Raw genomic sequence first — 16,074 nt, 5'->3', positions numbered from 1 at the left:
GAGCATCTTTTCATGTGCCTTTTGGCCATCGGTATGTCTTCTTTGGAGAAATGTCTATTTAGATCTTCCACCTATTTTTGGATTTAGTTGTTTGTTTTTTTGATATTGAGCTGCATGAGCTGTTTGTATTTGGAGATTAATCCTTTGTCAGTTGCTTTGTTTGCAAATATTTTCTCCCATTCTGAGGGTTTTCTTTTCGTCTTGTTTGTGGTTTCCTTTGCTGTGCAAAGGGTTTAAGTTTCATTAGGTCCCATTTGTTTATTTTTGTTTTTATTTTCATTCTCTAGGTGGTGGATCAAAAAAGGTCTTGCTGAGATTTAGGTCAAAGAGTGTTGTGCCTATGTTTTCCTCTAAGAATTTTATAGTGTCTGGCCTTGCATTTAGGTCTTTAATCCATTTTGAGTTTATTTTTGTGTATGGTGTTAGGGAGTTTTCTAATTTCATTCTTTCAACATAGTTTTGGAAGTCCTAGCCACATCACTCAGAGAAGAAAAAGAAATAAAAGGAATCCAAATTGGAAAAGAAGAAGTAAAACTGTCACTGTTTGCAGATGACATGATACTATCGTAGAAAATCCTAAAGATGCCACCAGAAAACTACTAGAGCTAATCAATGAATTTAGTAAAATTGCAGGATACAAAGTTAATAACACAGAAATCTCTTGTGTTCTTATACACTAACAATGAAAGATCTGAAAGAGAAATTAAGAAAACAATCCCATTCACCATTGTAACAAAAAGAATAAAATACCTAGGAATAAACCTACCTAAGGAGGCAAAAGACCTGTATGCAGAAAACTATAAGACACTGATGAAAGAAATCAAAGACAATACAAACAGATGGAGAGATATACCATGTTCTTGGATTGAAAGAATCAATATTGTGAAGATGACTATACTCCCCAAAGCAATCTACAGGTTCAGTGCAATTCCTATCAAATTACCAATGGCATTTTTCACAGAACTAGAACAAGAAATTTTACAATTTATATGGAAACACAAAAGATCTCGAATAGCCAAAGCAATCTTGAGAAAGAAAAATGGAGCTAGAGGAATCAGGCTCCCAGCCTTCAGACTATAGTACAAAGCTACAATGATCAAGACAGTATGGTACTGGCACAGAAATATAGAACAGGATAGAAAGCCCAGGGATAAAACCCATGCACCTGTGGTCACCTAATATATGACAAAGGAGGCAGGAGTATACAGTGGAGAAAAGACAGCCTCCTCAATAAGTGGTGCTGGGAAAACTGGACAGCTACATGTAAAAGGATATTTATTTTTAAGAAATAAATGTTTAAGTCAACAGTGTCCTCTTTCCTTGAGCATATTCTTCTTCATCTTCTCATTGGGGTATACTTATGGAGTATGCTTTGGAAACCTAACATATAATCATATTTTGTGACTTTACTATGGGCATTTGTATTCTCTAGTTCTAACGTCTGTCAATCTAATCTACCTTACTGATATGGTATTTAAATATTTTATATCCTTATTTCTTTGTCCAATTGTTACATTTTTAACTGAGGTTAACATCTATCATTATTAATGTATTTCTGTCTAGTTCTCCTTTCTTCCCCCTAATCTTGACTTAATGAATATTGTGGCTGTTCTATTATATGCATGGATATTCACTACTTCTATATCTTCATGAAAATCTTTAGCATTATAAAGTACACTACTTAAAATCTCAGTTATATTTTGTCTTACATTAAGATCACAGTCCCTATTCTCTTTTTGTTCACATTTATCTGTTATAATTTTATGTATTCTTTTGTTTTTAACCTTTCTAAATTACTTTTTTGTAGGTATGTTCATTGTATACAGCATTCAGTTGGATTTGATTTTGTGATCCATTCTGTTATTAGGTGCTATAAAATTATTATTATGTCTTCTTAATGAATTGACCCTTTTATCATTATGAAATATCCCTCTTTATTTCTGATAATACTCATTGTCCTGAAGCCTAACACAACCAATAGTAATATAACCATTCCATCTTTTGTATGCTTACTGCATAAATGGTATACCTTTTGCTATGCATTTATTGTCAACCTATCTGTAGCTTTATATTTACAGTGCATCTGCAGTAAATGGCATATAGTCCAGTCTTGCTTTTTAATCCATTTGGAAAATCTCTGCTTTTTCATTGGAGTATTTTGATTAATAGCATTTAATATAATTATCAACATGGTTAAGTTTACGTAGATCATTTTACTGTGTTCTGTTTTACCCTGCTGTTTTTTGTTTGGTTGTTTACCTTTCTGTTTCACATTTTCTGTTTTCTTTTGAATAGTTTGAATACTTTTTAGAATTCCATTTTAATCTATCTATAGACTTATAAGCTATATCTCTTTGCATTAATTTTTAATGGTTATAATAAGGATTACAATATACATCCTTAACCTTTTGTGGTAAATCTAGTGCTAATATTGTACCACTTGATGACTTGATGTAAAATACAGAAACCTTATAACCATTATAAGGTTATAACCTTATAACCGTTATAAGGCATTATAACCATATACTGCCCCATCTTCTGTATTCTATAGTCATCATATGTATTACATCTGCATACATTATAAACTCGACGTGGCAATATTATAATTTTTGGTGTCAGCAGTATTATATATTTTAGGGAAGTGAGATGAAAAAAAGATTGTGTTTACTCAGATATTTATGATTTATTCATTTTCTCACAAAACGGGAGATCCAGAGGAAAGCAATCCCAGAATCGGTTCAGTGGCTTAAAAAAATCTTCAAAGAGTAGAGTCTTTTTATCTTCCTATTTTGCCATCCACATCAAATTGATTTAGACCCTTCCTGGATACACCATGGCTGGCACATTTCAGGTATCGTCCCTTGTAGATATACCAACATCCAGCTGAACAAGGGTGTTTCTTCCAATACTTTCCAAGAAGCCCAGTAGGACCCATGTTCATGCCTTTGAATAAGAATCCTAAGAAATTATCTGTCATTGTATTTTCATCCTCTGTCATGGGAGGAAGTCTCTGTTGCATAGGAAATCAACAGTCCCTGCCATGCCCTCTCACATCTATTTATTGGTAGTGGCTGCTAAGAGTATTATATTTAAAAGAACTGAAGACTCAATTTAGAACAATTGCAGACTGATCAATGTATGATATCTGCTTTGCATATGGGAAGGAAGAATGTTGGGAGTGCTTTTTATCCACTGGCCTAAAATGTGTCCCAAAATTCTGGAACTATTGTCTTCAACACTTTATTGTCAAGCCCTCAGTGCTTTAGAATTCCACTGTCTGAATTTAAATTTTTGTTTGGTACACACCACTACTTAAGATGCCCCCTCTAGAACTTCTACTCTATACTTATAGTTAGCTTTCATATCCAACTTTAGGTCCAGCTAGATACAAATTTCATTTAATTATTAGTTCTGAGCCCAGTCTTACCTGAACTGAACAATTACTAGCATCTCAACATAAATCTACATACAGTTGCCCTACCCTCTAGCCTGCCTCATACTCCAGCATAATACCTAAAGAGTAAAGTTTAGCATAAACTAATTAATTTTTAATGCTAAAGTTCCAAAAATTTTAATGAAGATCATTTGTAGTAGAGGAATCTTCTAGAGACCCTCAAATTACTCAGCATATTTCAAAGCAAATGTTAAGACCATGTTTGAAACTCCTCTGCTATTTAGTAGGCTATAGAATATTTTTAACATTTAGTCAGCTTGTTTGCAGTATCCTAGAACAACCAGAAAACTGCAACATTTTATCAGTTAATGCATATAATTAAAGCCAACAATTACTATTTCACACATCAGCTGATAGTGCTTTATTAATTTTTTAAAATTAATTAATTTATTTTTGGCTGCATTGGGTCTTTGTTGCTGTGCACAGGCTTTCTCCAGTTGTGGTGAGCGGAAGCTACTCTTCATTGTGATGTACAGGCTTCTCATTGCAGTGGCTTCTCTTGTTGCGGCACTCGAGCCCTAGGCGAGTGAGCTTCAGTAGTTGTGGCACTTGTGCTCAGTAGTTGTGGTGCACGTGCTTAGTTGCTCCATAGCATGTGGGATCTTCCCGGACCAAGGCTCGAACCCTTGTCCCCTGCATTGGCAGGTGGATTCTTAACCGCTGCGCCACCAGGGAAGTCCAGCTGATTGTGCTTTAAATCAAATTAATGAATAAGCCGTCTGAGCTTTGATAAACTTAACACTTGGATTGGCCTTAGCTCACACATAATACCACACATAATACATAATAACCATAATACATATTTTCTTCTTTATTATGTGTTTTCTTTTTTCTTGAGAATTCTTTTACTATATGTTTTGGAGAAAAAAACCAAAGATTTTATTCCTGGAAAATTAGAATTTGTATATCACATAATTACATCTCATATTTTAATTGAAGCTTTTTTTAAAAAAAAGAATATTAGGGGGCTTCCCTAGTAGCACAGTGGTTGAGAATCCACCTGCCAACGCAGGGGACAAGGGTTCGCTCCCTGGCCTGGGAAGATCCCACATGCTGTGGAGCAACTAAGCCCCATGCGCTACAACTACTGAGCCTGTGCTCTAGAGCCTGCGAGCCACAACTACTGAGCTCACGTGCTGCAGTTACTAAAGGCTGCATGCCTAGAGCCAGTGCTCCGCAACAAGAGAAGCCACCACACCAAGAAGCCCGCACACTGCAATGAAAAGTAGCCCCTGCTCACCGCAACTAGAGAAATCCCGTGCACAGCAACAAAGACCCAACACAGCCAAAAATAAATAAATAAATAAATTTTATTGTAAAAAAAAAGAATATTGGTGATGCACTGTGGGAGGGAATGAAGTCATGTTCCCTAAAAATTAGGGCTAAGGTTGCAGAATCCTGAAATCGATTGATCTCTGTTCACTTCCACATCCTTTGACAACTGTGTCAGTCAGTATTCGGTGAAACACACACTCAAACCACTGTAGTTATTTTAAGTAGAAAGGAATTAAATACAGGGAATTATTCTAAAATTTTTGGAATAGCTCATGCAGAGAGCTCTAGGCTGAGTCTTTAAGAATGAGTCCTAGAACAGGATGAAATGGATCTGCTGGAACAGCTACTATCTCCGGGCCACCACTGGAATTATTGAGTCAAGAGCACGCCACTGCAGCTGTGACCCAGGAATGGGGATACTGGAATCAAGTCACTGCTGCTACTGCTGCTGCTGCCTGTGCCACACATGCATGGACACACAGGACGCAGAATAGACCCTGGGAAACTGCTGTAGAAATATCTGCTAGCTATAAGAGCCAAAAAGGGCAGGAAAATGGCTTCTAGCTAACTCTGTAATATATTGATTTATAAGAAATATCTGTTTTTTGCCCTCATTCCTGACACAGAGCTCCTAAAACCCTTGGAATTTCCTTAGTGATAAAAATGATAAAGATATCTTTATTAGTCATAACAAGCCCCTTTCAGCCACACCTGAGTTATATTAATGAAGTGACTTTTGGTTAGCTTCAGGATGAAGGCTGGTTGCCAGGGGAACCAACCACATGATTAGAGGAACTATCAGCCCATCCCCCGACCTCTGGAAAGCTCCGTGCCCTTCCCCCATACCTTGCCCTATAAAGCTCTTCCATCTGGCTGTTCCTGAGTTGAATCCTTTATGATAAACTAGTATCTAGTAAGTAAAATATTTTCCTCGGTTCTTTGAGTCACTCTAGCATATTATTAAACCTAAGGAGAGGGTTGTGGGAACCTCCAATTTGTGGCAGGTGGCTCAAAAGCACAGGTGATAACCTGGACTTGTGATTGGCATCTGAACTGGGAAAGTGGGGTGGGGGAGTCTTGTAGGACTGAGCCCTTAACCTGTGGGAGCTGTTGCTATCTCCAGGTAGACAGTGTCAAAACTGAATTAAATTGTGGGACACCCAGTTGGCGTCTACAGAGAATTGGAAAATTGCTCAGTGTGGAAAAACCTACACATCTGGTATCAGAAGTGAAGTATTGAGAATTAAGTGTACAGTAGGGAAAAGCAGGTTTTCTTCACAACCTTCCTCCTTCCAAATGTGTTACGACTGCCTCTGATAGACAGAACCTAATTTGCATCCAGATTACAGATACAAAGGAGAGTGGTCAACACAGTTTTCAGTTTTCCAGTCTCGAGTTTACATAAAGGCACTCTGAAAGGAGAGTGGAATGGGCCTGAGAAGGCCATTCTTCAGTATCTATCACAGATAGATACTGTGATAGGACTGTGTCACAGTCCTAATATATTTGTGCATTCTAAAATTATACAGTGCCAGAAAAACATGATGGAAGTTGCCCTCTTTGGGAAATAAACTATTTTAAGGAAATCTATTCTGTTGAAGGCAGAGGAAATGCAAGTAGTGTTACCTGGCAACTTTGAATATCGATGAAATGATTAAGCACACAGTTTCCATTTATTCATGAGCTGTAGCCACACATTGACAAATTTCCAATCATGTGATATTCCAGGAAAGGAGAAAAAGAGTCTGACGTGTAGGGCTCATTTGATCTTGAAAGTATTTCAAAACCTGTGCTTCCCCCAAGTTTATTCATTCTCTCCAACCCCCGCCCCCGCCAAAAAAAAATCCAGGAAGAAAGCCACTCTGGCTTGTATCACATAAAATCTGAAAACTCTACAAATACTAAATAAAATGCTGCAATGGACTAAACAATGGCCACCCGAAGATATCAGGTCCTAATGCGTGGAACCTATCAATGTTACCTTATATGGCAAAAAAAAAAAAAAAAAGTCTTCACGGATTTGATTAAATTAAGGATATTGAGATGGAGAGAGTATCCTTGTTTATCCAGGTGGGCCCTGAAGGCAATCACGTGTATCCTTATTAGAGGGAGGCAGAGGGAGATTTAACACAGATATATAGAGGAGAAGGTGATATGAAGATAGAGATTTGAAGATTTGGCCTCAAAGATTAGAGTGATGCTGCCACAAACCAAGGAATGCCAGCAGCCATCAAAAGTTGGAAGAACTAAGGAAGAGATCCTCCCCTATAGCCTCCAGAGGGAGCATGGCCCTGATGACACCTTGATGTTGGCCCAGTGATACTGATTTTGAACTCCTGGCCTCTAGGTCTGTGAGAAAATAGACTTCTGTTGTTTTAAGCCACTCAGTTGACAGTAATTTATCTCTGCAGCCATGAGACAAGTATTTCCCAAGGGCTGAAATATCAGCGCCTACTAATTCAGTTGCTTAAGGCAATTTTTCTCCAGGGACCTGTTGCCACAGAGCACCAGTGTGTACCAGATGTAGAGATGTGAGTGTGAGTCAGAGAGAGAGCACACTGCTTAGATCACACGAGACAGACAGTGATGCAGCAGGGATTTAAACTTCAGTTGCTCTGATTCCAGAGGCTGTGCTTTCTCCACTCTACCACACTGCTCCCTGAAAAGTGGGACAGAAGTTCCCTTGTGTCAGCCACTGGAGTCACTCTCCGCTGCACTCCCAGTAGAAACCCTGGTTTCTTGCTCAATTTCTCCCTCTTCCTCATACCACACCCATTCAACAAGGAAGCCATTCCTATCTAAATTCAGTTACGGTTCTTGAATCCATCTCCTTCTCCCACCCGCTTGTCACTACATTAGTTCATGCCTTTAATATCTTTTCCCTCAGACCATGGTAATAATTTACCAACTCTTTCCACTTACGGTCAACGGTTCCCTGTTACCTAAGGTATAAAGTCCGAGAGTATAGCATGACACAAACAACTTTTCATTATCTGACCCCAAATTACTTCACCAGCTTTGTTTCTCCCCACGCCCAGGGTTCTAGTTACACGCTAAATTTTTAATTCTCCTCCCATACACCAGGTCTTCACAAATGCATGGTTTTGTACATGCTGTTCTTTCACTTGCCATCTCTCTTACATCCTCCAGAATTCAGTGCAAATGTCACCTGTTTCATAAAGCCTTTCTTGATTTTCCCAGGCAACCCTAAATTCTTCCTTTATAGCATGTACTGCAGAGCATATACCAACTGGATCATGAATTCCTCAGGAGTAATGCATGAAATACTGTGGGCTCCACATTCTGGTTCAGAGTCTCCAAAGTGGGGCATGCAGTACCTGTTTGGTGTGCATAAAGTAAGTTTTAAAACTTTAATTTTAAAAATCTAATTTATGTTTATAATTTTCCTCTTGTTTTAAATTTTGATATTTTTAATATTTTATAAAATGAACATAATATGTACCAGTCGTACCTGTATATAATTTTTAAAAAAGAAATATATATGAGAGGAATGCCCACTAATTTTTTTTTTAACTGACAGAAATGTACAATAAAACATTTGGCAACCACTGGTCTTGCCTATTTGAGGAGATTTAATATCAAATCACCCAGATGCAGCAGGCGAAGCTCTTTATCTCCAAAAAACCAGTATCTAGAACAGTGCTCCACACTTGGCAGATACTCTGTGAATGTAAAATGACTGAATAAGTAAATGAGGAATACATTTTTAGCATGCATGTTGTCATGGAAGAAATAAAACATAATCTTTTGATGTGAAAGGGCTTGAATTGGAATCCCAAGTTTCATACTTTTCAAGTTTGTGTCCTTGGGTAAGTCATTTATCTCTTTGAACATCAACTTCGTCATCGATAAAATGAAGATAGTACAACGAGCTGGTTTTGAGAATTAAAAGAAATAATAAATGTAAGCTGCTTATCCTATTGCCACATTAAGCACTCAGTAAATTGACGCTGTGTTTACAGTTGTGTATGGCAGTAAGTCCAAACCAGAAGCCCCTTGTACCTTGTAGATCCACCCTTACTTCTACTCAAATTATTTTGCCTTACAGTCACCCAAGGAAAGGACCTGTGTCCTTAGACATGGATGAGTTACATGGATGAAATATGGGTACTTTTAAAGCCAGAGAAGAATCTTGTAAGTTCAGGGTCATTCATGCCCTTCCTCATTCTGCCACACTGCCAGAGAGGTTTACTGGATATTGGCAGAATTATTTCAAAACACCTCAGAAGAGAAACAAAATGAAGTCACCTTTCTTTAGGGCTTAGACCTTTGTGCCTCTCTGGGCTCATCTGGGCTGAAGGGTGGCATTGCTCCTGAATGACTTACAGGTGGGAAGGGGATGAGCCTCTTCTTCCAGTCATTGAGGGAAGGAAAGGCTCCCTGAGCAGAGGGTCATCATCTTCTGTGACCTGTGAGAGCACAGGTAGGTCCAACAGAACTTCACAATATCAGAGAGAGAAGGCTTAGAGAGAAAAATTACATTAGGCTGGTAAGTCCTAAGTGAGATCAGAGCAACTGAGAGATTTGTTTAATAAAGTGTCAACCTATGAGGCTCTAACAGGATTGCCTCTTCCCAGGCCCTCCCCAGATTGAATAGGAGGTTGTATGGCAGGAGCCTCTGGCAGATTCATAGGGGATTATGAGTCGTGGAGAGTGCAGCTCAGGTGCCCACTGAGTCCCAGTAGGGCAAGACAGGAAAGGCAGAGAATCATATGCTACAAAGGGAAGAAGTCAGGGTAAGCAAAGGATGGACAGCCTTTGTGGGCTCTCCTGAGTTAAAGAGGAAACAGTCACACTGAATGGCCTTGGGGCTCCAACCCACCCATCAGCTCTTAGTTGGTAGCTTCTCTTCTGGGAGATCCTTCCTGATCCCCCAATACAGAAGAGCTTGTGTTCTGAACCTTCACCATCTCCATGGAGGTACCATCTTGGGTCTGCTCCTCCCATTTGCCTTTCCCACAGTCGGCTCTTGGACACCATATTAGGGGTAGAAAAGGCTTGTCAGCCTAGTCATAACTTTGATTTAGCTAATGGCACCATTCAGAAGAGAAACAAGGGGATCACTTGATTCCTTGTTCTTCTTTCTTCCAAGGAGTCCCAAGTCTCGAACATTTCACTTCAGATTTTTTTCTCAAGTCTGTGCTCTCTTCTCCACTTTGTCATGACCTTAATTAGCCTTCAATATTATTCTCTTCAACCATAAAAATCCTTTTCTAGTCCCCAGTCCAGTCTCTAATTTGCTCTCTCAGTGCTTTTTCAGAAATCCATATCTGATCCTGTGACCCACCCCCCAAGCTGCTTTGGTGACTCCCCTCCTCTGCAGACTGAAAATTAATTTCTGGCCAATGTTTAAAAATCTTAACATGTCATACACAATTCATATTAAAGTTTTTGTTAGTTTTTTTTTTTTAAGAAATTAAAGATCTGGCCAACCCTGGCCTGCATTCAAACAAGGCCACAGGTGGCCAGAGCTGCCCAGCTGCTGCCTTCTTTAGATGGGACCTACTTTTCAAGTTCAGCACAATCCCCACCATGCCTTATTGTCTTTCCACATGGGCCAAGTATCGGTTACCATTTATCACCACTTTTGTGGTATTGTTTTCTTTTAAGTTAAGAGGAAAGTGAAATATTCTTATACCTGTGTTTCTGTTCAAGTAGGAAAAGCAAAGATAGACTTGAAATAGAAATGCATTCAGAAAATGAGAAAAAGTAGATCCTTTGAGGTGTGAAGACCATTTCAATTTATTTAATATGCATACAAGGTGTGTCCAGGTCAACATAACACCATTTTTAATAGCCTGCTTACTTGATTCATTTGTCAGCGAAAACTGTCTTCTAAAGGCATTTAGTTTTTGACACTGACCTAAAGGATGGAACCATAATCCCTTAACATGACAGACAAAGACATTCACCTTACCAGCTCTTGTTTTGTTTTGTCTCCACCTCATCACTGATACCCTTAATCCATTCTTTCCAGACAACTGCCGTGCTTGGAAATAATAATAACTACTACTGAGCCTTTTCTATCTACTAAAAATAGATGGGTGTAAAAATAGGCATGTTTCCCAAGGAGATATGTTTCCTAGTCACTAAAGTGTTTCAGGAGCAGGAAGATATATCTAGAAAATCTAATTTGAGGTTTAAGAAGAATGTTTAATGTACACTTAGAATTCTATGCCTGATACTCTTCTAAACTCTTTATACAACACCCCTAAAAGATAGGTTCTGTCCATCCTATATTACAGTTGAGAACACTGAATCCTAGAAGAGTTTAGGAATTCTAGATAACATGGTTAGTGAGAGACTCAGGCAGGAACTAAATTCAGGTTTCTCTTGTATCAATGATCTTGACCTCAGTTCTTCCCCAGAAGTGTTCCTTGGTCTACAATGCATTTCTCTACCATTACGTACAGTAAGCTTTTACCAATTCTCAGTGACTCAGCTCAGATATCCTCTGCCACATAAAGTCATCCCTGAATTCCTCTCCAAAGCCTCCAGCTTCTTCAAATACAACATTCATTCCACAAATATTTATTGAGTTCCTATCTGAGATAATATGCGTAAAGAGCTTAGAGCAGTGCCTGGCACATAGTAAGTGAAGGAGTGATCTATTATAACCCCTACTACCCATTTACACTGCATTGTAATTGTTTGCAATTATTTCACCTCTGATGGCACTCATAATCTGGAAGGAAAGAAAAATGATCAAAGAATGCTGGGCCCATTCATATGTAGGATAACAGAAAATTATTTCACAAACTATAAGAAAACCAAAACCCATTTTAGCACAGTATCAGAGGATTTCATCTGTATGCGAACACCAAAGTCTGAATGAATAATGATATGCTTTGAATGGGGCAATGCCCTAGAAAAGAACCTCGAGTGACCATTGAAAACAACAACTCATTAGAATAGAGAAAGAAAAAAGCAATAAATAAAAACCCAATGAAGGACAAAATAAATAAGCTTTCTGGGGAGGGATCCACATGGAAGCATTATGTTCCAGAAAATGCCAAGGACAGAATCACAAAGAGCCTAGTTTTGTACTTTTGTGAATTGAAGATTTTAAAAAATCTTATTGCATGAGAATGTTGTCGGAATTAAAGTAAATGAGATAATCTATGTGAAAAGCTTTATTCCCTGCCTGTCATTTGTTAGGGCTATCCAAAATATTAGTTCTCTCCTCCTCAACACTCCCCTTCTGAATGCTGGTATCCAGCCTGTCTATTTTTTTTTTCTTTTTGTAATAGCGTTATTGATACATAATTCACATACCTTATAACTCACTCATTTAAAGTATATAATTCAATGGTTTTTGGTATATTCACAGAGTTATATAAACCATCACTACAGTCAATAGAACATTTCCATCATCCCCCAAAAGAAACCCCATACCTTTTAGCTCTCACCCTGACACCTATGCTTCCCAGCACTAGGTAACCACCAGTCTAATCCTGTCTCTGTATATTAGCCTATTGTGGACATTTTATATAGATAGAATCATATAACATGAGATCTTTTGTGACTGGAGTCTAACACTCAGCATAATATTTCCAAGATTCATCCATGTTATAGCATGTATCACTACTTCATTCTTTTTTCTGAATGAATATTCCATTGAAGGAAATACCATATTTTGTTTATCTGTTCACCAGTTAATGGACATTTGTGTTGCTTCCACTTTGGAGCTATTATGAATAATGCTGCTATGAACATTCGTGTACAAGTTTTTCTTTGAACACTTTTTTTCACATCTCTTGGGTATATCCTCAATAACAGTGGAATTGCTCTATCAAACCAGACTACTGTTTTAAAAATCCATCCTCCACAACGCTTTCTTGACTCTATAATTGTTCAAAATTGCAAAACTTATATTACTCCGTAGCAGACAAATTCCTCAGAAGCTCCTCATTATATAAAGAATAAGGTACAAATTGCTTAAAATCAAAATGACCCACAGGATCCTTTAAGATTGGGCTTTTGCATTTCTCCGAAGAAGACATACAGATGACCAAGAGACACATGAAAAAATGCTCAATATTGCTAACTATTAGAGAAATGCAAATCAAAACTGCAATGAGATATTACCTCACACCAGTCAGAATGGCCATCATCAAGTCTACAAACAATAAATGCTGGAGAGGGTGTGGAAAAAAGGGAACCCTCCTGCACCATTGGTGGGAATGTAAATTGGTACAGACACTATGGAGAACAGTAGGGAGGTTCCTGAAAAAACTAAACGTAGAGCTACCATATGATCCAGCAATACCCACTACAGGGAATATATCCAGAGAAAACCATAATTCGAAAAGATACATGCACCCCAATGTTCATAGCAGCACTGATACAATAGCCAAGACATGGAAGCAACCTAAATGTCCATCAACAGATGAATGGATAAAGAAGATGAGGTACATATATACAATGGAATATTACTCAGCCATAAAAAGGAATGAAGTAATGCCACTTGTAGCAACATGGATGGACCTAGAGATTGTCATACTGTGTGAAGTCAGACAGAGAACGACAAATATCATATGAGATCACTTATATGAGGAATCTAAAAATGTTACAAATGAACCTATTTATAAAACAGAAACATGTAGAAAACAAACTTATGGTTACCAGCGGGGAGGGTAGGGGAGGAATAAATTGGGAGATTGGGATTGACACATACACACTACTATATATAAAATAGATAACTAATAAGGACCTACTGTGTAGCACAGCGAACTCTACTCAATACTCTGTAATGACCTGTATGGTAAAAGAATCTAAAACAGAGTGGATATATGTACATGTATAACTGATTCACTTTGCTGTGCACCTGCAACTAACACAACATTGTAAATCAACTCTACTCCAATAAAGATTAAAAAAAAAATAAAGGCACTAAACTAACAAAGATGAAAAAGAAAAACAAACAACAACAACGAAAGATTTGTCTTCTGGCCAGCTTTCTAGCTTATCTCCCGACATTCTGCCTCCTGTACCCAAGGTTTAAGGGAAACTGAAATTCTCCAAGCATGGGCAAAAACTTCAGCCAGACTTGGAATTGTGTGCCTGTTTCTGCCTCTCATCATTTTATCTAAACCTTAGGGTCCTTAACTATATTGTAAAACCTGCACTGCAGAGTTGTTAATAAGGTTAAAGGAGGAACAGTATATAAAGGGTCTGGTACATAGTCTATCTTCAGTAGTTGGTTTTCTATTATTATCATTATCATGGTCATCACCATCATCATCATCATGTTTCAATGTCTTTGCAAGTGCTTTTCTTTCCAGTTAGAAATTGGAATGCCTTCTTACCTTTTCTGCAAAATAAATTCCTTCAAGTCTCAGCCCAGATGTCACCTATTCTACACCAGAGAGTTATTGCTTTTATTTTTCTTTATTTACCAAACATGTATGTGCTGCTCACTGTTCCTGGTCCCTTTCACAAATCCTCATTAACAGTCCTATGAAGTAGGTACTGTTATTCTTTTTTCTTTTTTTAGATGAGAACATTGCACAGACAGATAAATAATTTGCCCAGATCACCCAGGTAGCAAGGGACAAACACAGAGTCTGTTAGCAGGCAGACCTTATGAGAGGTATCCTCCAACCAGTTTTTTTTTTTAGTTTTTTTTTTCTTTAATAATGTTATATTGCTTTACAATAAAACTGTGGGGGGTTTGCTTTTCTTTTTTTAAAGAACATAATGTTTGTGGAGCTCATGGATCTAAATACACCAAGTGGCCCGGAGGTCATGAAAGTTGACAGGGTGGCAGTTGCTCTCCCAGATCATAGCTAAAGCTCAGTTTACTGTTCTCTTGGAGGAAACTTTGCTAAGTCACGAGCACCAGTGATTTCCAGTATGAGGCTTTCCCTGTTTCTAAATGAACAGGCTCTGAGAACAAATACCTTTGCACAAGCCACTCAACCTCTCCAGACCCCAGTACTTCCCCAGTTCTAGCATGGTAGTGGCTTGCCTTTCTTGTCTTCTACACCTCTCTTGTGCTGCAGGGACGTGAGGAAAGGGCATAATGTGATTATCATGCCTGTTATTTTCCCAGGCGCTGTGCTAGTCACATTACATAGATTATCCATTAAGCCGTTTAGTGTATTTAATCCTCATTTTCAGAGAAGGAAATACAGGTAAGAGAGAGAATTGTGCAGCCCCATGATTGACAGGGTCCACATGGAATTAAGGGGTTTCCCAAAGTGTAATAGGGACGAATCTTTGTATCCTATTACAAGTTAATCACGAAAGGGATGTTGCCTATAAACTTAAATTATACATAATGGCCCTGGGAACCCTGCCTCCTAGGTAATAAGGGTGAGATTATAAGATGGAGATGGGAATAAGATTTAAAATGTGTATTATATTAAGCTAAAAACTTGCTACAAGGGTGAGTCCCAGATTTGCCCCCAAGTTTTCTAACAGTGAAGATATAATTCACATTATTCTTTATAATAAATCAATTACCTAAGATGACACAATTATTAATACTGAGACGAGATAGAATACTCTTCATAGTTTCATTATAATCAAGATATTTGAGGCTTTTTTGTTTTTGTTCCTTTAGGTTATTTGCTCTGGAACAGGCTGAAAAGATAGTCTTTAGGAGTTTAATCAGTATTCACTGTTTTAGCCCAAGTTATAAGGTGGTAAAGACCCTCCTAAACCTTACATGAGAGAAAGGCTGAGCCACAGTCTCCTGTCCTGCCACATGCCTCTGACAGGTGAGATTTGGATCGTGGTGGGAAAGGGACTCACTGAGACTCAGGCCTTTTTTGAGGCCTCCTTTATAGTTTGGACCAGTATTTATCAGAGGGATAGTAGGAGAGGGTCTGGGTGTTTCTTTGTAATTCAAGGAAATATATTCATCATTATATATTTCCATGCATCTCCTCTTTTCTACTAACACAGATAATGAGTAAATGCAATTTCCTAACAGCAAGTTCATTAATACATACATACATACATATATATATATAGAGAGAGAGAATCCTAATAATAATGTTAAAGTAGCCCTAGGCTTACCTTAGCCTGCAGATTGCCCAATTGTCCTCCAGGGGCACTTTGATCTTAATAGCAATAATGAGAAATTGCTTTCATTATCAAATAATTTTCTTTAGGTTTTCATTTATATCTCAAATACATCTTTGTACTACCAGATAATTCTGTGTGTTGAACGTAAACAGGGGAAGTTTATCAGAATACATCTGAATAAAGAAAACTCAAGAGAGGTAGGAGCCCATTACCTCCTTGATCCCCTTTCCCAGACATGCTCCAAGGGCCAAGAAAAACTCATTCCCTGGACCTTAATTGCCCTTTGCTAT

This window comes from Grampus griseus (genome assembly GCF_964374135.1).
Source record: "Grampus griseus genome assembly, chromosome: 4".
Lineage (NCBI taxonomy): Eukaryota > Metazoa > Chordata > Mammalia > Artiodactyla > Delphinidae > Grampus > Grampus griseus.
Note: the sequence above shows the minus strand (reverse complement) of the source record.